The sequence below is a fragment of the Mobula birostris genome, chromosome 25, assembly GCF_030028105.1.
Source record: "Mobula birostris isolate sMobBir1 chromosome 25, sMobBir1.hap1, whole genome shotgun sequence".
Taxonomy (NCBI): Eukaryota; Metazoa; Chordata; class Chondrichthyes; order Myliobatiformes; family Myliobatidae; genus Mobula; species Mobula birostris.
The window spans coordinates 62,128,370-62,153,116 of NC_092394.1; positions in this window are offsets into that span (position 1 = coordinate 62,128,370).

The window sequence follows — 24,747 nt, forward strand, 5'->3', positions numbered from 1 at the left end:
GCACAAATCCATGATGACTCTCCCTAATAAGTCCCTGTCCACCCAAATGCTTGTAGATTCTGTCTCTTAGTACTCCCTCCAATAACTTACCTACTACCGACGTTAAACTTACCGGCCTATAATTTCCCGGATTATTTTTCGATCCTTTTTTAAACAATGGAACAACATGAGCCACTCTCCAATCCTCCGGCACCTCACCTGTAGACAGCGACATTTTAAATATTTCTGCCAGGGCCCCTGCAATTTCAACACTAGTCTCCTTCAAGGTCAGAGGGAACACCCTATCAGGTCCTGGGGATTTATCCACTTTAATTTTCCTCAAGACAGCAAGCACCTTCTCCTTTTCAATCTGTCCATGATCTCACTACTTGTTTCCCTTAATTCCATAGACTTCATGCCAGTTTCCTTAGTAAACACAGACGCAAAGAACCTATTTAAGATCTCCCCCATTTCCTTTGGTTCCGCACATAGCCGACCACTCTGATCTTCAAGAGGACCAATTTTATCCCTTACAATCCTTTTGCTCTTAATATACCTGTAAAAGCTCTTTGGATTATCCTTCACTTCGACTGCCAAGGCAACCTCATGTCTTCTTTTAGCCCTCCTGATTTCTTTCTTAAGTATTTTCTTGCACTTCTTATACTCCTCAAGCACCTTATTTACTCCCTGTTTCCTATACATGTCGTACAACTCCCTCTTCTTCTTTATCAGAGTTGCAATATCCCTTGAGAACCAAGGTTAATTATTCCTATTCACTTTGCCTTTAATCCTGACAGGAACATACAAACTCTGCACTCTCAAAATTTCTCCTTTGAAGGCTTCCCACCTACCGATCACATCCTTGCCAGAGAACAACCTGTCCCAATCCACGCTTTTTAGATCCTTTCTCATTTCTTCAAATTTGGCCTTCTTCCAGTTCAGAACCTCAACCCTAGGACCAGATCTATCTGAAATTATCACTGGAACCAAAGTGCTCCCCTACACAGACTTTCGTCCCTTGTCCTAACTCATTTCCTAACAGGAGATCCAATATTGCATCCCCTCTGGTTGGTCCTTCTATATATTGATTTAGAAAACTTTCCTGAACACATTTTACAAACTCCAAACCATCTAGACCCCTAACAGTATGGGAGTCCCAATCAATATATGGAAAATTAAAATCCCCTACCACCACAACTTTATGTTTCCTGCAGTTGCCTGCTATCTCCCTGAAGATTTGCTCTTCCAATTCTCGTTGACTATTGGGTGGTCTGTAATACAATCCCACTAATGTGGCCATACATTTCCTGTTTCTCAGCTCCACCCATAAGGACTCAGTAGACAAGCCCTCTAATCTGCCCTGCCTGAGCACTGCTGGAATATTTTCCCTATCAAGCAATGCTATCCCCCCACCTTTCATTCCTCTGCCTCGATCACATCTGAAACATCGGAACCCTGGAATATTAAGCTGCCAGTCCTGCCCCTCCTGTAGCCAAGTTTCACTAATTGCTATAACGTCATAATCATAACGTGTCAATCCACACCCTCAGCTCATCTGCCTTCCCCGCAATACTCCTAGCATTGAAATATATACACCCCAGAAGATTTTTACCACCACTCACAACCTTTCTATTAGCGGATTTGCTTGAACTTTTAACATCATTTATTTTCACCCCAGCCACACTGTCAGCTCTGGCACTCTGGTTCCCATCCCCCTGCAAATCTAGTTTAAAGCCTTCCCAACAGCACTAAGAAACCTCCCTGAAAGGATATTGGTCCCCCTGTAGTTCAAGTGTAACCCGTCTCTCTTGTGCAGGTCCCACCTGCCCCAGAAGAGGTCCCAATGAACCTGAAATCTGAAACCCTGCCCCCTACACCATTTCCTCAGCCACTTGTTCATCCTCCAGAGCATCCTATTCTTACCCTCACTGGCACGTAGCACAGGTAGCAATCCTGAGATTACCACCCTTGAGGTCCTGCTTTTCAACTTCCTACCAAGCTCTCTATACTCACTCTCCAGGACCTCCTCACTCTTCCTTGCTATGTCATGTAAGACTCTTGGAAGTGTGGAGGATCAGAGGGATCTTGGGGTCCGAGTCCATAGGACATTCAAAGCAGCTGCGCAGGTTGACTCTGCGGTTAAGAAGGCATATGGTGTATTGGCCTTCATCAACGTGGAATTGAATTTAGAAGCCGAGAGGTAATGTTGCAGCTATATAGGACCCTGGTCAGACCCCACTTGGAGTACTGTGGTGGGTTCTGGTTGCTCCACTACAGGAAGGATGTGGAAACCATAGAAAGGGTGCAGAGGAGATTTACAAGGATGTTGCCTGGATTAGGGAGCACGCCTTATGAAAACAGGCTGAGTGAACTTGGCCTTTTCTCCTTGGAGTGATGGAGGATGGGAGTTGACCTGATAGAGGTGTATAAGATGATGAGAAGCATTGATAGTGTGGATAGTCAGAGGCTTTTTCCCAGGCCTGAAATGGTTGCCATAAGAGGGCACAGGTTTAAGGTGCTGGCGAGTAGGTACAGAGGAGATGTCAGGGGTAAGTTTTTTTACGAAGAGAGTGGTGAGTGCATGGAATGGGCTGTCGGCAACAGTGGTGGAGACGGATACGATTGGGTCTTTTAAGAGACTTTGGATAGGTACATGGAGCTTAGAAAAATAGAGGGATATGGGTAAGCCTAGTAATTTCTAAGGTAGGGACATGTTTGGCACGACTTTGTGGGCTGAAGGGCCTGTATTGTGCTGTAGGTTTTCTGTGTTTCTATGACTCTGTGAACAATAGACAGTGTGTTTATGTGCCATTCAAATAAGGTTTTGGGATACTTGGAGGGACATCATAAAATAGGCCAAAATCAGCATGGTTTCTTTAAGAGAAAATCTTGCCTGACAAATCCATTTGAATTCTTTGAGGAAATAATAGGCAGGATAGACAAAGGAGAGTAAGTGGATGTTGATTTCTTGGATTTTCAGAAGGTCTTTGAAAGGTGCTGCATGTGAGGCTGCTTAACAAGATAAGGGCACATGATATTAAAGGAAAGATACTTGCATGGATAGAAGATTGGCTGACTGGCAATGGGAATAAAGGGGGCTACTCTGATTTGTTGCTGACTAGTGGTGTTCCACAGGGGTCAGTAGATGGATTGCTTCTTTTCATGTTATATGTTAATAATTTGGATGATGGAATTGATGTATTATAAAGTATATACATGTCATCATATACAACTCTGAGATTCATTTTCTTGTGGGCAATCACAGTAAGTGCAAGAATCATAACAGAATCAACAAAAGACCACACCAACAACCAATGTGAAAAAACAAACTATGCAACTACAAAAAGAAAGAGAAAAAAAAACAAATAATAAATAAGTAAATGTAACGTCCCTGTCCACTAAACAGTCACAGTGCACAGATTATACTTTATTGAATGCATTCACCAGATCTGAAATCATATCCCTGATACAGCTGATAATGTGTAATAGGACTGACAGTGCACTGCAGACCAGACCGGGGTAAGATCAGTGGGTATCCTCTCTCCAGGACAGTAGCGAGCCAGGTGAGTGTTGGAACAACCCACCTTGTAATTATCAACACTTGTTAGTTTACTTAGTGACATAAATTTCAGTTGGAAAGTTGAAGGGATGTCATCTCCAGTCTGAGAATCAAAAGCCTAATCCTTGAGTTATTCATCTTGTGATGCTAAAGTGCCCTGTATTGTTAACATTAACATAATCTCTAAAACTAGATTCATGTTAACACATTCCCAGCAACATAGGCTCAGACATAAAGTCTGCACAAGAATCCTGCCAAATTCTGACAGTATTTATGTGGCTGCACATATTTATAATGAAAGAGAGAAACTTGGTTAACTTTTGTGACGAAAGAGGGTTACAAAAAGTACACATAGATTAAGATGTTAACTGTCCTGTGCTGGCACCAGTGGGATCAACAGTTGATCTGCCACCTGTCGTCAGGAGAAAGAGAGATAAGGAAGACAATGGAGCAGCATTTGGAAATGTTAATGAAGAGACGAGAGAGTTTAACGGAAGGAGACACCGGTCTGAGAACTGTCAAGATCGGCTCCTGTTTGAACCCTGAACTGTTTGAAGTGTGATGGACAGGCAATACCCCAGCAGGGGGATAAAAAGGGACAGGTTCGCTAAGGCAACACACACACACGACACCACGAGGTAACGAGACCCTGGAAGTGGTGCGTCTCCCACAAGTCGGTGGGAGGTTTTGGAGGGCTGGTCATGGGACCAAGCCATAGACGCACAGGGTGGAAAGATACGATCGGCGGGAACCTGGTGTGTGTCTGCCCTTGCCTGGGTGCCAGGTTCACTGCAGAGAAACGATCGTATCTGAAATGGAGGAGTCACAGTCGGTGACCTCAGAAGACATTACAAAGGGCTCGCCCGAAAACTGACTGCGAGGAATATCGAAGGTCTGTGTGGAAGCTGTTTTGAATATTCATTCGCTTTCACCCTCTCTCTCCTCCCCGCCCCTGTCCACCGCCACGGCAGTGATTACTGTGAACTGAACTGAACTCAATTGAACTGAACTTTGCGTCACTTTGAAACTGGTCATTTACCCCTAGACGACGATAGAGCTTGATTGATCCTGTTATCCTAGTTCCGTGTACATGTGTGTTTATCATTGCTGAACTGTTGCATTTATTATCCTCTTGATTAGAGTACTGTGTTGCTTATTTCTTTAATAAAACTTTCTTAGTTCCAGTAATCCAGACTCCAACTGAGTGATCCATTTCTGCTGGTTTGGCAACCCAGTTACGGGTTATGTAACATTTTAAGCACAAAGTAATCTGACGTCAATGCTTCCCCTCCCCCACCCCTTTGCCTTTCAAATTATTGGTCCTTCAACTGAAGCTACAAGCATTCTTCAAATCCTTCCCCATCTTTCATTCTTCAGTTCTGACAAAGGGTTCCGGCCCGAAACGTCGACTCATTGTTTCTGACTGATGCTGCCCGACCTGCTGAGTTCATACTGAAAGTGTTCCTTGGTTAATTTTAACTGAGTCACAGAACATTCTGTACATTGTTAGACTAATTTCTGCACTACTGGTTTCCCACAAATCAAAAATAAATATGGAGCAACATTGTTCAATGTAGTAAATAGTCTGTTATCAGTCCCATAGAACCTAAAGTAAATGCCATACAAACATGTAAACACGTGAGGTATATTTAAATATAATTTCAATCACAGTTGTATGAGTGTATTTGATATACCCAGATCCCCACAAACACCACCCTTCCATTATTTTACTCACTTGAATTGATTTCACCCATCCTCCTCTGTTCCCATGAAAGCAGGGATTGTTCGATAGGACTTCTGTAAGACCGTCTCTCACTGCTTTTCCTTTATGGTCTTTGCTGTTCTCCGACTCTTCAATTCCTAGCTTCTCATTTCGTCGCCCCCCCCACCCCACTTCCCCTTCATCTGGTTTCACCTGTCATCTGCCAGCTTGTTGCATTGTACCTTCTGTCTCCTGCGAACATGTTAGTCAGCGACAGTGGCATGGAATCAGTTCATCCACAGAGCCGCGGGGCCTTACTCCAAATGCATGCATCATCCAGGCCGCATCCTGGGGATATTGAAAATGGCCAGTCAGTGAGCTCTGGGAGCGGGAAGCACCACCTTAAAGAACCACAGTTTGAGTTTGATTGGGTCCCTGCTTCAGATTCTTGATAGATGGTGGGTTTGGAGGTGTGGAGGAGACTGTTCAGGCTCTAAGAAGAAACAACAGCGTGTCTGTAGCAAGGAGCTCAGATTCATAAGTACAAAAGATTCTGCAGATGTGGGAAACCAGAGGCTTCTTCCCTCCTTTCTTTACAGTCCTGTCTTATGTTATGGTTCTGACTGAACAGCGGCAGGCATCCAAGTTTCAGTTCTCCAGTTCCCTGGAGTATGGTTAGCTGTTGCCGTCCCTTTAACACTCAGGCTGCCAACTATTGCCTGTGATGTTCTTTCATGGAAAGTCTGTACTTAAAGGCCTTGTGCTGAGCCCTCAGTTGTAGGTTCCATTCCTAATACTACTGCTTGTGATCTTGCCTTTGGATTTTGCTTGAGTTGTCTTGTTTATTTTGAGTTTGAGTCAATTCTAGACCTTATTCTGCACTTGGGTTCACCACCATCCATAGCTCTCTTGTTAGAGCATATGAACCCAGCGGAGTATGAATGTCTACAGATCCCATTGGCCCACCAGGGAGCAACTGTAGGCAGACATAACAACATGCTTCAGGAGATCTTTGCCACTCTCGTGAAATATTGTGATTCTGGTAGGCAGGTTATGAGTTTTGCCAGAGCAGCTGCCATGTTCAGGTGCATGTTCAAGCTGGAGACTCTGTCAATGCTTGTGTGGGATCGCTGCACCTACCAGATTCTAAGGGGTACAATGGTATCCCCAAAGTGTACTGAGGACTCCTGGTACAATGCTCCTTGGCATTCCAGTTACTGCCATCCAAGTTGGAATCATTAAGGTAGCCTGTATCATCTTGCTCCTTACTGGAAGAGCCCTTGCCTGGGCCACTGCACTCTAGGAGAATGATTTACTTGTCTGTGCCAGTGCAGACCTCTTTTCAGAGGCTTTGAGGAGAGTGTTCTATCACTCTGCTGGAGGACATGGTCTGTGATATAGCTCCTCAACCTGCACCAGGGAAATCAGTCTCTGGCCAATTATTCCATAACATTTCATATCTTGGCTGCAGGGACCGACTGGATTACAGAAGCATGAACCATTTTATTCCATGAGAGATTGATGATGAACTTATAAAGGATGTCCTTGCAGTCGGAGACCTGGTGGAGGATCTGGACAGTCTTATAGACCTAGTGATTTGACTCAATAACCACGTCAAACTGAAAGAAGTAGGGACAGACAAAGATGATTATTCAAAGGAGACTTGTCGTTTGACAATCCTTTGTCTTCTCCAATTCCCTGGTGCAGGACACCTCCTCGACTGCTGTTGATCCCAGGCTCTGAGGAGACTCTGCAAATAGGCTTGACCAACTCTCTCAAACCAAAAGAGAGAGAAGAAGGGAGAGGTGCTGCATTTACTGTGGAGAGGCCAGACATTACTGATCCTCTTCTTCCAAGATGCCAAACACCTGGGAACATCCAGCATAGGGAGGGCTGTGACAGTTGCTAGCATTGCTCCTGGTTCAACTCCCTCTAGAGTGGAGCTTCCAATGTCACTTTCATGGAGAGACAAAAACCATTCCCTAGAAGCCTTTGTTGACTCCGATGCAACTTTTCTGGACTTTGGATTGGCCTGGAGACTGAAAAACCCCGTTTTCATGTCTTGACATATGGCTCAATGCTACAGCCCTGAATGGGAGACCTGAGGTGCCAGGGCAGATCAACCACCTAAACAGGCTGATGGGCCTGTTTCTGTCCTGTAGTTGTCTATGACAATAGGATGTTTGGATGGGCTGATGGACCTGTTTCTGTGCTGTAATGCTTCATGGCTATGATGACAATGGGATGGATGGTTGGGCTGATGGACCTGTTTCTGTGCTGTAGTGTTCTATGATAATTGGATGGATGGATAGATAGGCTGATGGACCTACTGTTTATGGACCTGTTTCTGTGCTGTGAGGAATTCTGTGAAGTAAAAGGGCTAAAACCTAACTGACTTACTGGCAGCTTGACAAGTTGTGTTGTGAGAATAATGTATGAACAAAGAAGTGTTTGTTGCATGAGAAAGCTGCACCGTGTACCCTTATCAAAGTATGTATGTGATAATGGATGTATAACAGCAGCCCCAGACAGTACTTGGGGGCTCACTTGAATTGCAGATTTTCCCAGGCTCTGCAAGTGGGGCTCTGTCGTTCAACTGAGACGCAAGCTTGCTAATAAACAGTATGTAATTTTAAATAAACTGTGTTTGACAATTACTCCCTGAGTCTGAACCAAAACTGAGTAAGTGGATGGACAGATCATTGGTGCGAATCAGAAATGAATGGGCCCACAAGGTATGCTTTAACCTTGGTTCCTCTCTGCTCTCTGAACACTCTGTTTCCTCAGTTTGGTGGGGAAAATCCACTGATGGGACCCAAAGGGAATAAAGAGAAGACGGGTGGTTTGAGTCCCTCAGAAAGAGAAGCTGGGCAGTTTGAGTTCCCCAGAAAGAGGAGATGGGTGGTTCGAGTCCCCCGGCATAATTGAGTCTTCTTGTAAGTCAAGACCGGTGGTTTGAGTCCCCCAGAATACGATAGGTGTGCACTTAGGCAAATGTCATTCCAATTGTCTAAACATTTGGGGAAAGACAAATGGCCTGCAGGAGGTACATTTGATTTAAATTTAATACAGCAGGCGGAACAGGGAATATGGAAAGGGAAGGCAGGGAAGGCAGGGAAAGAGTGTGGTTGCCTGATTGGCCATGGCGAGAAGAGGCAGAAATAAAAGAAAACGGACATAAATTAAGTTGTTGGACAGATAACGCTAAGCAAAGAAGGATAGATGTAACCAGAGGCAATTCTAGGAGTAAGCAAGAGTTGAGAGCGATTTGTGAAGAATGGGATAAGGGACAGAAACAGACAAAGGAGATGGGGAAAGAAATTGTATCAGAGACATAACGTACTGTCCAATGGACGACCGATTAAAGGGAAAAGGGAAACGGAAAATAAAAATAGTTCTGGGGTACCCCGCCTCTATCCAGACATACTGACTGATTTCCCCAAACGATACTGATGATGATTGGAATGGGTAAGGCGACCTTATAATCCCGCCGTACAACCCACAACTGCATCAGCACCTGTTTTACCACAGTCAGGTTCTCCACCCCCATATGGTTCTTGCCTTGGTGCCCCAATCGCCAACTCGATAGTCATTGCGTCACCACCGACCAATGTAGTTTCTCCAGGATGGTTGGGAAGTCCAATGTCTGTACGCACAGTCAGACTGGACCTCTCCAGGACTGGACCCCTGAACAACGGCCATTGGTTTTACCGGGACCGATACAGACTCATTATCAATTGCCCATGAGGACCGTTCCTAACCCATAAGACCATAAGATTTAGGAGCAGAAGTAGGTCATTCAGCCCATTGAGGCTGCTCTGGCATTCAATCATGGGCTGATCCACTTCATCTAGTCATCCCCACTCCCTTGCCTTCTCCCCATACCCTTTGATGCCCTGGCTAATCAAGAACCTATCAATCTCTGCCTTTAAATGCACCCAATGACTTGGCTTCCACAGCTGCTCATGGCAACAAACTCTACAGATTTACCACCCTCTGACTAAAGTAATTTCTCCGCATCTCAGTCCTAAAAGGATGTCCTTCAATCCTGAAGTTGGGCCCTCTTGTCCTAGACTCCCCTACCATGGGAAATAACTTTACCATATCTAATCTGTTCAGGCCTTTTAACATTTTGAATGTTTCTATGAGATCCCTCCTCATTCTCTTGAACTCCAGGGAATACAGCCCAAGAGCAACCAGGCGTTCCTCATACGGTAACCCTTTCGTTCCTGGAATTTTGTGAATCTTCTCTGAACCGTCTCCAATGTCAGTATATCCTTTCTAAAATAAGGAGCCCAAAACTGCACATAATACTCCAAATGTTGTCTCACGAGTGTCTTACAGAGCCTCAACATCACATCCTTGCTCTTGTATTCTATACCTCTAGAAATGAATGTCAACGTTGCATTCGCCTTCTTCACAACTAACTTGACTTGCAGGTTAACCTTTAGAATATCTTGCACAAGGACTCCCAAGTCTGTTTGCATTTTTTCATTTTGAATTCTCTCCCCATCTAAATAATAGTCTGCCCAGTTATTTCCTCCACCAAAGCGTATTTCATTTGCCACTTCTTTGCCCATTCCCCTAAACTATCTAACTCTCTCTGCAGGCTCTCTGTTTCCTCAACACTACTCAATCCTCCACCTATCTTTGTATCATCAGCAAATTTAGCCACAAATCCCTTAATACCGTAGTCCAAATCATTGCCTTACATTGTAAAAAGTAACGGTCCCAACACCGAATCCTGTGGAACTCCACTGGTAACTGGCAGCCAGCCAGAATAGGATCCCTTTATTCCCACACTCTGTTTTCTGCCGACCAGCCAATGCTCCACCCACTCTAGTAACTTCCCTGTAATTCCATGGGCTCTTACCTTGCTAAGCAGCTTTGTGTGTGGCACCTTGTCAAAGGCCTTCTGAAAATTCAAGTACACCACATCTACTGCATCTCCTTTGTCTACCCTGCTTGTAATTTCCTCAAAAAAATTGCAGTAGGTTAGTCAGGCAGGATCTTTCTTTCAGGAAACCATGCTGGCTTTGGCCTATCTTGTCATGTGCCTCCAGGTACTGTGCAATCTCATCCCTAACAATCGATTCCAACAACTTCCCAACCACTGATGTCAGGCTAACAGGTCTATAGTTTCCTTACTGCTGCCTCCCACCCTTCTTAAATAGCAGAGTAACATTTGCCATTTTCCAGTCATCTGGTACAATGCCAGAGTCTATCGATTCTTGAAAGATCATCGTTAACACCTCTGCAATCTCGCCAGCTTCAGAACCCAAGGGTGCATTCCATCAGGTCCAGGAGATTTATCCACCCTCAGACCATTAAGCTTCCTGAGCACCTTCTCAGTCATAATTTTCACTGCACAAACCTCACTTCCCTGAAGCCGGAGTGGCAGAACAAGCACCTACTATGCAAATCTGTAAGACCTGGACCCCTCACGAACTCTCTGGAATACTGAGTGCCGCCGCTGACAAAAAGGTCGACCCCCAAGGGTTCTGTAATTATTCAAGAACTGTCCTGACTATTTATTCTACTAACTCCAGAGATTTGTTCCCTCTGGTTATGGCCGTCCTTACCGCTACTGATCAGCCACAATTCACCACTCGGCTCGGACATGGCAACTACGACAAGTTAAACCGAACTGCGGATGGTTGAAAATATATTGGGAGCCTTGTTCTACGTTTTGGCCCCCTCCATAGATGTAACTATGGTCTTAGAGGGTAAACCCGGGAAAGGTGAGGTCCCTGATGATTTCCTAGAACACTTTAATGCAGTTTATTCTGCACATTCGGGAGATCCGTTGTACGCAGCAGGGAACCAGTCCCTACAGTACTGTGTTCACCTCCTCCAAGCTCTGCCAGCAAGGTGGCACACAGGGTTAAAATCAACAATAAGAGCTGGTTAGAATCCACTCAAGCTTCAAAAAGCCATTTTAAATGGGTTAGTAGCTCACAAAGTCTACTATTTCTAGGAAAGCTGTAAATCAGATAAAGACGTTCATTATTTATTATTGTAGCTGCATTAACAATCTGTGGCCTTGTCAGAAAGAAGCGCCATCGTTCAATCTTTCAAAGCAAACCACAAAGGCCATCTAAAGGGGAAAAAAGTTCATTTAAGTTTTAATACATAACTTTTCAGTGGGTGGCTAGAGCAATCATTTTAATATTTGTTTTCTTTCCTTATGAGGAAAGGTTAATTTTTGATTTTGTCCAATTCTGAACAAATATAAGGACACTACATTATACAAAAAATCTAGTGTGTTTGTTTTTAAAAAGTTTTGTTATCAAGTGCCAATGTAGTACAGATCTTAAAAGACTGGAAGGTACCAGATTCAGCCCTTGACCTGTGCTAATTAACCCCCATTGTTAACACAATACGCCAACTCAGATGTGTAAGTGCCTGGGGCTTGTCAATTCCCGCTGCACTAGATATGAGGTCCTTCTCCTACAGAACCCCCTCCTCCACATTTCCCCCTGTTCTACTGTGAACCCAGCCACCTTCTTAGAACGTCTAGATTCACTGCCCCAAGATTGTGCAACGATAAATCACCAATTGACAGAAGTCCGACCTGACATGACTGACATCCCCCTCGCTAACCCAGACTTAGTCTTCTATGTAGATAGAAGATCCTTTATAGACAACCAAGGCCAGCGCCGTGCCAGCTATGCTGTTGTTTCCGACATAGAAACTGCGGAGTCCATTTCCTTTCTTTCTCCTCACTCGGCGCAGCAAGCCAAATAGAGCATGCATCCTACCCACTGTAAAATTGGCCAACATTTTTACAGACTCTAGATATGCCTTTGGAGTCGCTCATGACTTAGGCTAACTTTGGAAAGCTGGGGGTTATGTCACCTCCTCTGGTCTGCCCCTCACTAATAAAATTTACATCGACAATCTTTTGTCCGCCATTTGTCTTCCTTCACACACTAAAGGTACAACTGAGATTGACTGTGGAGACAACAGAGCTGACTCAGCTGCCCTTACTGGAGCGCTGATTGTTCCCCACATGACCAATTGCCCGGGAAAAACTGAATCCCCCATTTCCAGATCAATGGCTATGCCTGGAATTGAGGATGAGCATGTTTTACAGAGGGACGCCTCTGACAAAGAGAAAGCCACCAGGGAATCGGCCGGATGTTTTTACACACCGACCGAGGACCTTGTGCTTACTCCTGCCCGCCAGGGCTGCGCACCTGAAACTGTACTGGGCTATATTGTAGATTTTGTACATACCAATACTCACCTTGGCAAGAAGGGAATGGTAAGGCAATGTTTAGGATCATGGTGGAGCCCGGAACTGGAGAAAGTAGCAGAGAATGTTGCCAGATGATGTCTGAAATGCCAAGAACATAATCCAGGAAAAGGCACCCCATGCCCAAAGGACATACCCCATTGCCAAGATATACTTTCTGCCAACTACAACTTGAGTTTATCGAATTACTGGGCATGCACTGTTATAAATCTTGTCTTGTGATTCTTGATGTTTTTAGTAGATGGATTGAAGCATATCCCACCACAGATAACAAACCCAATACTGTGGTGCGTATTTTCTTGAAAGAAATCATTCCCAGATTTGGGGTACTGGAGCAAGTTATATCTGACAATGGCCCTCATTTTGTGGGTGAGATTAATACTGAACTATGCCAGGCTCTGGGGATTAAACAGACATTCCATTGCCCCCACAGACTGCAGGCCGCTGGCTTGATTGAAAGGGCTAATGGGATGCTGAAAAACAAATTGGCTAAACTAGGTCAAGAAACCGGTCAAAATTGGCTCAAAATGCTACCAATAGTCTTGTTCCAGATGAGAACTCATTATCAGACCAAACATGGTCTGTCGGCTGCTGAAATAATATATGGCAGACCATTAAGAACCCCTTTGGAAGGCTGTCTTGCTGACCCCAAAATTACCTGAGATGGACCTGAATGAAATGTCGAATGAAATTATTGGGTTTATCTTGGCACTAACCAAACCTGTCCAGGTCTTGCATTCACAGGTGAAGGAGGCCCACTGGGAAGGAGAAGAACTGGAGAATGAACATTGAGTCTGCCCAGGAGACTGTGTTCTCTTAAAGAACCATCTTAGAAAGAGGCTTGATCCTCATTGGAAAGGACCCTACCAAGTGTTACTGACCACTCCGACGGCAGTCAAATTACAAAGGCTTCCGAAATGGACATACTGAGGACACGTCAAACATGTACATTCATGATTGAGCTATTACTGTCTATACTTGTAATCTTAAACACTTGTATTGAGGTAACCAAGCCAAACACCTTCTTATTACTTTGCTACAGTTAAGCCGTGAAATCTAACTCATCTGCCTGCTGGGTGTGTGCTGTGATTCCTCCCCATGGGAAGATAGGGGTTCCCCTAATAGCCATGCTGCTGAACAGCAGTAAACAATGGTCAGTCAGGGTCTTTTCTAATGACACTCAGACTAGTGAGGCCCAAAATTGCGCCAGTGATGCAATTGGAGACCGTCGGTGCTGCTGCTTTGATGGTTGGAACATTTGTCCCCCCCCGAAACAGCCATTCGATGACGAAGGTCAGACATCATGGCTCTCCACCATTGTCAGATCTGACCAATCAGCGAATACTATCTACTACTGTAATTTCAAAGGTAAGGGGTCTCACTTTCTGGGTAATAGCACCTGTACCATTTATACAATGGCCGAACCACCAAGCCCCCCTGAACAGAACTCAATGGGTTTGTGTGGAAACGGACTACTTGTGGCTCCCAAAAGAGACAGCGAGCCAATGGGACACCCAACAAGAGGGCAGAAATTAGACTGGATGCTGCTTCCTGACTTACCTTGTACCCCACATGTGAATGCTGAAAATCCTGGACCATCACCCTTCCCTACGGCAAAAGCAAGGTATCTCACAACGGGAGCACTTCTGGATGATAGCTTTCCCCTTCTATGGGGTGGCCTGCAATTCAAGGGAAATCACCAACCTGGCCACAGTTTTGCAGATGTCCAATGGTACAGCTAAGGCCAGGGATGGCGTCCAGGATCAGGTGAGGGCCATCACCGCTGAAATGATGGTGCTAGACAGACGGCTTGACAGAAACAAATAGCCCTTGATTTTGTCCAGGCTGAAAAAGGAGGTGCATGTGCCGTTATAGGACAAGAATGCTGCACTAACATCCCATATGAATCAGAGAACATTACCTCTCTCTCCATTCACATTCAAGAGGAGGTAAATAAAATCCGGAAAATCGGGGCCGACCTACATGGCTTTAGCTCAAAAGGGGGATGGTGGCCCTTCAGTGGCATCGTCGCAGGATGGAGCGGTATAACGCTGCATTACGCTATGATCATCGCAGGAGTACTCATACTTATTGCACTTTTCTGATTTTTCTGGCCCCTTGTCAGCCGGTGCTTTTGCCCTGTACCCACAGAGGTGTTTATACAAAGAGTCCCCCGAGAAGGAAGGGGATCTCAGAGAGACCGAGGTGCAAATGAAGAGAATGAAGACTACAATGATGCAGAAAGTCCTTCGGCTTATCCCAAGGGTTACAATCCTACCTTCTTACACGAATATGAAAATTAAGATGTACAACAACCCTAACATTGATAATCCTAGTTGTCATGGAATGGCATAAAGAGGGAATGAAGAATTATATCCAGAATTAAAAGGGCTAAAACCTAACTGACCTATTGGCAGCTTGACAAGTCGTGCTGTGAGAATAATGTATGAACAAAAGAGTGTTTGTTGCATGAGAAAGCTGCACTGTGTACCCTTATCAAAGTATGTATGTGATAACTGATGTATAACAGCAACCCCAGACAGTACTCGGGGGCTCAGATGATTTGCAGATTTTCCCATGCTCTGTGAGTGGGCCTCTGTAGTTCAACTGAGACACAAGTTTACTAATACACAGTATGTAAATTTAAGTAAACTGTGTTTGACAAAGGTCCCTAGTCCTGACGAAGGGTCGCGGCCTGAAATGTCGCCTGTACCTCTTCTTAGAGATGCTGCCTGACCTGCTGCGTTCACCAGCAACCTTGATGTGCGTTTCTTGAATTTCCAGCATCTGCAGAATTCCTCATGTTTGACAATTATTCCCTGGGTCTGAACCTAAATTCCTCTGATAGAGAGGCAGATCAGCATCTGTAGTGCTCCATGGCTATGAAGGCAATTTGATGAATGGATGGTCAGATAGACCTGCTGCTGTGTTGTAGTGATCTGGGGCAATGAGATGGATGGATTGTCTGATGGACTGATTCGTGTGCGGTAGTACTCAGTGACAGTGGGATGAAAGGATGGACAGATGGACCTGTTTCAATGCTGTAGTGTTCTATGTCAATGGGATAGATGGAAGGACAGAGGGACTTGATTCTGTGCTGTAGTGTTCGATACCAATGGGATGGAAGGATGTGATGATGGACCTGTTTTTGTGTGATAATTTTTGATGACAATGGAATGGATGGAAGGACTGATGGACCTGTTTGAGTTCTGTAGTGTTCTATGACATCAGATGAATGGATGGGGTGATGGACCAGTTTCTGTGCTGTATTGTTCTTTGATAATGGGATAGATGGATCGGCTGATAGACCTGTTTCTCTGTTGTAGTGTTCCATGATGAATACAGCAACGGGAGGGATGGATGGCCTTATGGACCTGTTCCTTTGCCATAGAGTTCTATCACAATGGGATGTATAGTAGGGCTGAACGAATTGCTTCTGTGCTGTAGTGCTCTATGACAATGCGTTGATGGACCAGGTTTCTGTGCTGCAGAGCACTATGACAATGGGATGGATGGACTGATAGACCTGTTTCTATGTGATATTGCTCTATGACAATGGGATGGATGGATGGATGGGCTGATGCACCTGTTTCTGTGTGATATTGCTCTATGACAATGGGATGGATGGGCTGATGGACCTATTTCAGTGATATTGCTCTGTAACAATGGGATGGATGGACTGATGGACATTTTTCTCTTTGATACTGCTCTAAGATAATGGGCTGGATGGGCTGACAGACCTGTGTCTGTGTGATATTGCTCCATAATAATGGGATGGATGGATGGACTGATGGACCTGTTTCTGTGTCATATTGCTCTATGACAATGGGATGGATGGACTGATAGACCTGTTTCTGTGTGGTATTGCTCTCTGAAAATGGGATGGATAGATGGACAGATGGACATGTTTCTGCCTGATATTGCTCTATGACAATGGGATTGATGGATGGGCTGATGTGCCTGTTTCTGTGTGATAGTGCTGTATGACAATGGGATGGATGGATGGATGGTTGGATGGATGGACTGATGGACCTGTATCTCTGTGATGGTGTTCTATGTCAATTGGATGGATGGGTGGATGGGCTGATGGACCTGTTTCTGTGTGATATTTCTCTATGTCAATGGGATGAATGGACTGATGGACCTGTATCTCTGTGATGGTGTTCTATGTCAATGGGATGGATGGATGGACTGCTCGTCCTGTTTATCTGTGATATTGCTCCATGACAATGGGATGGATAGATGAGCTGATGGACCTGTTTTTGTGTGACATTGCTCTTTTAGAATGGGATGGATGGTTGGACTGATGGACCTGTTTCTCTGTGATATTTCTCTATGACAATGGGATGGATGGATGGACTGATGGACCTGTTTTTATGTGATATTGCTTTATCAATAGGATGGATGGACGGACTATTGGACCTGTTTCTGTGTGATAGTGCTCTATAGCAACAAGATGGATGGATGGTTGGACGGTTGTGTACAGGCCACCTAACAGTAGTAGTGAGGTTGGGGATGGTATTAAACAGGAAATTAGAAATATGTGCAATAAAGGAACAGCAGTTATAATGGGTGACTTCAATCTACATATAGATTGGGTGAACCAAATTGGTAAGGGTGCTGAGGAAGAGGATTTCTTCAAATGTATGCGGGCTGGTTTTTTGAACCAACATGTCAAGGAACCAACTAGAGAGCAGGCTATTCTAGACTGGGTATTGAGCAATGAGGAAGAGTTAATTAGCAATCTTGTCGTGAGAGGCCCCTTGGGTAAGAGTGACCATAATATGGTGGAATTCTTTATTAAGATGGAGAGTGACATAATTAGTTCAGAAACAAAGGTTCTGAACTTAAAGAAGGGTAACTTTGAAGGTATGAGATGTGAATTAGCTAAGATAGACCGGCAAATGACACTTAAAGGGTTGAAGGTGGATATGCAATGGCAAGCATTTAAAGATCGCACGGATGAACTACAACAATAGTTCATTTCAGTTTGGCAAAAGAATTAATCAAAGAAGGTAGTGCACCCGTGGCTGACAAGGGATATTAGGGATAGTATCAATTCCAAAGAAGAAGCATACAAATTAGCCAGAAAAAGTGGCTCACCTGAGGACTGGGAGAAATTCAGAGTCCAGCAGAGGAGGACAAAGGGCTTAATTAGGAAGGGGAAAAAGATTATGAGAGAAAACTGGCAGAGAACATAAAAACTGACTGTAAAAGCTTTTATAGATATGTGAAAAGAAAAAGATTGGTTAAGACAAATGTTGGTCCCCTACAGACAGAAACAGGTGAATTGATTATGGGGAGCAAGGACATGGCAGACCGATTAAATAACTACTTTGGTTCTGCCTTCACTAAGGAGGACATAAATAATCTTCCGGAAATTGTAGGGGACAGAGGGTCCAGTGAGATGGAGGAACTGAGCGAAATACTTGTTAGTAGGGAAGTGGTGTTAGGTAAATTGAAGGGATTAAAGGCAGATAAATCCCCAGGGTTAGATGGTCTTCATCCTAGAGTGCTTAAGGAAGTAGCCCAAGAAATAGTGGATGCATTAGTGATAATTTTTCAAAATTCTTCAGATTCTGGACTAGTTCCTGAGGATTGGAGGGTGGCTAATGTAACCCCACTTTTTAAAAAAGGAGGGAGAGAGAAACCGGGGAATTATAGACCAGTTAGCCTGACATCGGTGGTGGGGAAAATGCTAGAGTCAGTTATCAAAGATGTGATAATAGCACATTTGGAAAGCGGTGAAATCATCAGACAAAGTCAGCATGGATTTGTGAAAGGAAAATCATGTCTGACGAATCTCATAGAATTTTTTGAGGATGTAACTAGTAGAGTGGATAGGGAAGAACCAGTGGATGTGGTATATTTGGATTTTCAAAAGGCTTTTGACAAGGTCCCACACAGGAGATTAGTGTGCAAACTTAAAGCACACGGTATTGGTGGTAAGGTATTGATGTGGATAGAGAATTGGTTGGCAGACAGGAAGCAAGGAGTGGGAATAAAGGGGACCTTTTCAGAATGGCAGGCAGTGATTAGTGGGGTACCGCAAGGCTCAGTGCTGGGACCCCAGTTGTTTACAATATATATTAATGACTTAGATGAGGGAATTAAATGCAGCATCTCCAAGTTTGCAGATGACACAAAGCTGGGTGGCAGTGTTTGCTGTGAGGAGGATGCTAAGAGGATGCAGGGTGACTTGGATAGGGTAGGTGAGTGGGCAAGTTCATGGCAGATGCAATTTAATGTGGATAAATCTGAGGTTATCCACTTTGGTGGCAAAAACAGGAAAACAGATTATTATGTGAATGCTGGCCGATTAGGAAAAGGGGAGGTGCAATGAGACCTGGGTGTCATTATACAACAGCCATTGAAAGTGGGCATGCAGGTACAGCAGGCGGTGAAAAAGGCGAATGGTATGCTGGCATTCATAGCAAAAGGATTCGAGTGCAGGAGCAGGGAGGTACGACTGCAGTTGTACAAGGCCTTGGTGAGACCACACCTGGAGTATTGTGTACAATTTTGGTCCCCTAATCTGAGGAAAGACATCCTTGCCATAGAGGGAGTACAAAGAAGGTTCACCAGATTGATTCCTAGGATGGCAGGACTTTCATATGATGAAAGACTGGATCGACTAGGCTGATACTCATTGGAATTTAGAAGATTGAGGGGGATCTTATTGAAACATATAAAATTCTAAAGGGGATGGACAGGCTAGATGCAGAAAGATTGTTCCCGATGTTAGGGAAGTCCAGAACGAGGGGTCACAGTTTGAGGATAAAGGGGAAGCCTTTTAGAACCGAGATTAAGAAAAACTTCTTCACACAGAGAGTGGTGAATCTGTGGAATTCGCTACCACAGGAAACAGTTGAGGCCAGTTCATTGGCAATATTTAAGAGGGAGTTAGATATGGCCCTTGTGGCTAAAGGGATCAGGGGGTATGGGGGGGGAAGGCTGGTACAGGGTTCTGAGTTGGATGATCAGCCATGATCATACTGAATGGCGGTGCAGGCTCGAAGGGCCGAATGGCCTACTCCTGTACCTATTTTCTGTGTTTCTATGATTCTATGACAATGGGATGGATGAATGCATGGATGGACTTGTTTTTCTGTGATAGTGTTCTCTGACAATGGGATGGATGGATGGGCTGATGGATCAGTTTCTGTGTGATATTGTTCTATGACAATGGGATAGATGGATGGATGGCCTGATAGACCTGCTTCTATGTGATAGTGCTCTATGAGAATGGGATGGATGGATAGACTGATGGACCTGTTTCTCATGACATTTCTCTATGACAATGCAATGGATGGATGGATGGACTTGTTTGGCTGTGCTAGTGTTCTCTGACAATGGGGTGGATGGATGTGCTGATGGGCCTCTTTCTCTGTGATACTGCTCCATGACAATGGGATGGATGGATGGGCTGATGGACCTCTTTCTCTGTGATATTGCTCTATGACAATGGGATGGAAGGATGGGCTGATGGCCCTGTTTTTGAGTGATATTGCTCTATAAGAATGGGATAGATGGATGGACTGATGGACTTGATTCTCTGTGATATTGCTCTATGACAATGGGATGGATGGATGGACAGATGGAGTTATTTGTCTGTGATATTGCTCTATCACAATGGGATGGATGGACTGATGGACCTGTTTCTATCTGATATTGTTCTATGACAATGGGATGGATGGATGGATGGATGGATGGATTGATGGACCTGTTATCTGTGATAGTGCTCGATGACAAAGGGATGGATGGATGGACTTGTTTCTCTGTGCTAGTGCTCTCTGATAATGGGATGGATGGATGTGCTGATGAACCTGTTTCTCTGTGCTAGTGTTCTCTGGCAATGGGATGGATGGATTTGCTGATGGACCTGTTTCTCTGTGATATTGCTGTATGACAATGGGATGGATGAACTGATGGACCTGTTTATCTGTGATAATGCTCTATGAGAATGGGATGGATGGGTGGGTTGATGGACCTATTTCTTTGTGATAGTTCTCTATGACAATGGAATGGATGGGCTGATAGACCTGTTTCTGTGTGATAATGCTCTATCAGAATGGGATGGATACTTGGATTGATGGACCCGTTTCTCAGCAATATTTCTCTATGACAATGGGATGGATGGATGGGCTGATGGACCAGTTTCTGTGTGATATTGTTCTATGACAATGGGATAGATGGATGGATGGCCTGATGTACCTGATTCTCTGTGATATTGCTCTATGACAATGGGATGGATGGGGGGATGGACCTGTTTCTTTGTGATATTGCTCTATGATAATGGGATAGATGGATAGACTGATGGATCTGCTTCTATGTGATAGTGCTCTATGAGAATGGGATGGATGGATAGACTGATGGACCTGTTTCTCATGATATTGCTCTATGACAATGCAATGGATGGATGGATGGACTTGTTTGGCTGTGCTAGTGTTCTCTGACAATGGGGTGGATGGATGTGCTGATGGACCTGTTTCTCTGTGATATTGCTCTATGACAATGGTATAGATGGATGGACTGATGGACCTCTTTCTCTGTGATATTGCTCCATGACAATGGGATGGATGGATGGGCTGATGGACCTCTTTTCTGTGATATTGCTCTATGACAATGGGATGGAAGGATGGGCTGATGGCCCTGTTTTTGAGTGATATTGCTCTATAAGAATGGGATAGATGGATGGACTGATGGACCTGATTCTCTGTGATATTGCTCTATGACAATGGGATGGATGGATGGACAGATGGAGCTATTTGTCTGTGATATTGCTCTATCACAATGGGATAGATGGACTGATGGACCTGTTTCTCTCTTATCATGCTCTAGGAGAATGGGATGGATGGATGGATGGACTGATGGACCTGTTTCTATCTGATATTGCTCTATGACAATGGGATGGATGGATGGATGGATGGATTGATGGACCTGTTATCTGTGATAGTGCTCTACGACAAAGGGATGGATGGATGGACTTGTTTCTCTGGGCTAGTGCTCTCTGATAATGGGATGGATGGATGTGCTGATGAACCTGTTTCTCTGTGCTAGTGTTCTCTGGCAATGGGATGGATGGATTTGCTGATGGACCTGTTTCTCTGTGATATTGCTGTATGACAATGGGATGGACGGACTGATGGACCTGTTTCTATCTGATATTGCTCTTGACGATGGGATGGTTGGATAGATTGATGGACCTGTTTATCTGTGATAGTGCTCTATGAGAATGGGATGGATGGATGGGTTGATGGACCTATTTCTTTATGGTAGTGCTCTATGACAATGGAATGGATGGGCTGATAGACCTGTTTCTGTGTGATAATGCTCTATCAGAATGGGATGGATGCATGGACTGATGGACCCGTTTCTCAGCAATATTTCTCTATGACAATGGGATGGATGGATGGGCTATGGACCCGTTTTTGTGTGACATTGCTCTTTTAGAATGGGATGGATGGATGCATGGATGGACTTGTCTTTCTGTGATCGTGTTCTCTGACAATGGGTTGGATGTACGGCTGATGGACCAGTTTCTGTGTAATATCATTCCATGACAATGGGGTGGATGGATGGATGTCCCAATGGACCTGATTCTCTGTGATATTGCTCTATGACAATGGGATGGATGGATGGATAGTTGGAACTGTTTCTCTACGATAATGCTCTATTTCAATGGAATGGATGGACTGATGAACCTGTTTTTCTGTGATAGTGCTCTATGACAATGGGATGGATGGTCTGATGGACCTGTTTCTTTCTGATATTGCTTCATGACAATGGCATAGATGGATGTATAGATCGATGGACCTGTTTCTCTGTGACTGTGCTCCATGAGAACTGGATGGATGGATCGATGAGTTGTATGACCTGTTTTTCTATGATAGTGCTCTATGACAATGGCATAGATGGAGGGTTGGACATGTTTCTGTGTGATATTGTTTTATGACAATGGGATGGATGGATGCATGGGCCGATAGACTTGTTTCTCTGTGATATTGCTCCATGAAAATGGGATGGATGGATGGACTGATGAACCTTTTTCTCTGTGACATTTCTCTATGAGAGTGGGATGGATGGATTGGCTGATTCACTTGTTTCGCTGTGATATTGCTCTATGACAATGGGATGGATGGATGGGTGGATGGACCTGTTTCTCTGTGACACTGCTCTATGGGGATGGGTGGATGGACTGATGGACCTTTTTCTTTGTGATATTGCTGTATGATAATGGGATGGGTGGGTGGACTGATGGATTTGTTTCTGTGTGATATTGTTCTATGACAATGGGATGGATGGTTGGACCGATAGATCTGTTGTTCTGTGATATTGCTCTATGAAAATGGGATGGATTGATAGACTGATGGATCTGTTTCTATGTGATAGTGCTCTATGAGAATGGGATGGATGGACTTATGGACCTGTTTCTCGTGATATTGCTCTATGACAATGCGATGAATAGATGGATGGATAGATGGAGCTGTTTCTCTATGATAATGCTCTATTTCAATGGAATGGATGGACTGATGAACCTGTTTCTCTGTGATAGTGCTCTATGACAATGGGATAGATGGTCTGATGGACCTGTTTCTCTCTGATATTGCTTTATGACAATGGTATGGATGGATGTATAGGTTGATGGACCTGTTTCTCTGTGACTGTGCTCCATGAGAACTGGATGGATGGATCTGTCAGTGGGATAGATGGATGGGCTGATGGACTTATTTTTGTGTGATATTGCTCTATTAGATTGGGATAGATGGATGGACTGATGGACCTGATTCTCTGTGATATAGCTCTATGACAATGGAATGGATGGACAGATGGACCTGTTTCTCTGTGCCATTACTCTATGGGAGTGTGATTGATGGTCTGATGGATCTGTTACTGTGCGATATTGGTCTATGACAATGGGATAGTTGGATTGATGGGCTGATAGACCTGTTTCTTTGTGATATTGCTGCATGAAAATGGGATGGATGGATGTGCTGATGGACTTGTTTCTCTGTGCTAGCGTTCTCTAACAATAGGATGGATGGATGCGTTGCTGGACCTGTTTCTCTGTGATATTGCTCTATGACAATGGGATGGATGGACTGATGGGCCTGTTTCTATCTGATATTGCTCTATGACAATGGGATGGATGGATGGATGGATAGATGTGTTGATGTACCTGTTTCTTTGTGATATTGCTCAATGAAACTGGAATGGATGGATGGACTGATGAACCTGTTTCTCTGCGATATTTCTCTATGACAATGGGGAGGATGGATAAGCTGATGATCCTGTTTCTCTGTGATATTGCTCCATGACAATGAGATGGATGGATAGGCTGATGGATCTGTTTGTCTGTGATATTGCTCTATGACAATGGGATCGATGGAGCTGTTTCTCTATGATATTGCTCTATTTCAATGGAATGGATGGACTGATGAACCTGTTTCTCTGTGATAGTGCTGTATGGGGATGGGTGGATGGACAGATGGAACTTTTTCTGTGTGATATTGCTCTACGACAATGGGATGGATGTGGGATGGACCTGTTTCTGTGTGATATTGCTGTATGATAATGGGATGGATGGGTGGACTGATGGATTTGTTTCTGTGTGATATTGTTCTTTGACAATGGGATGGATAGATGGACTGATAGATCTGTTGTTCTGTGATATTGCTCTATGAAAATGGGATGGATTGATAGACTGCTGGATCTGTTTCTATGTTCTAGTGCTCTATGAGAATGGGATGGATGGACTGATGGACCTGTTTCTCGTGATATTGCTCTATGACAATGCGATGGATAGATGGATGGACTTGTTTCACCATGCTAGTGTTCTCTGACAGTGGGATGGATGGATGTGCTGATGGACCTGTTTCTCTGTGATATTGATCTATGACAATGGGATGGATGGACTGATGGATCTGTTTCTATCTGTTATTGCTGAATGACAATGGGATGGATGGATGGATGGTGTGATGGACCTGTTAGTGCTCTATGACAATGGAATGGATTGACAGATGGACCTGTTTCTCTGTGATACTGCTCCATGACAATGGGATGGACAGATGGGTTGATGGACCTGTTTTTGTGTGATATTGCTCTATTAGAATGAGATGGCTGGATGGGCTGATGAACCTGTTTCTCTGTGATATTGCTCCATCACAATGGGTTGGATGGATGGGCTGAATGGCATGGGTGGATGGACTGATAGAACTGTTTCTCTGTGATATTTCTCTATGACAATGG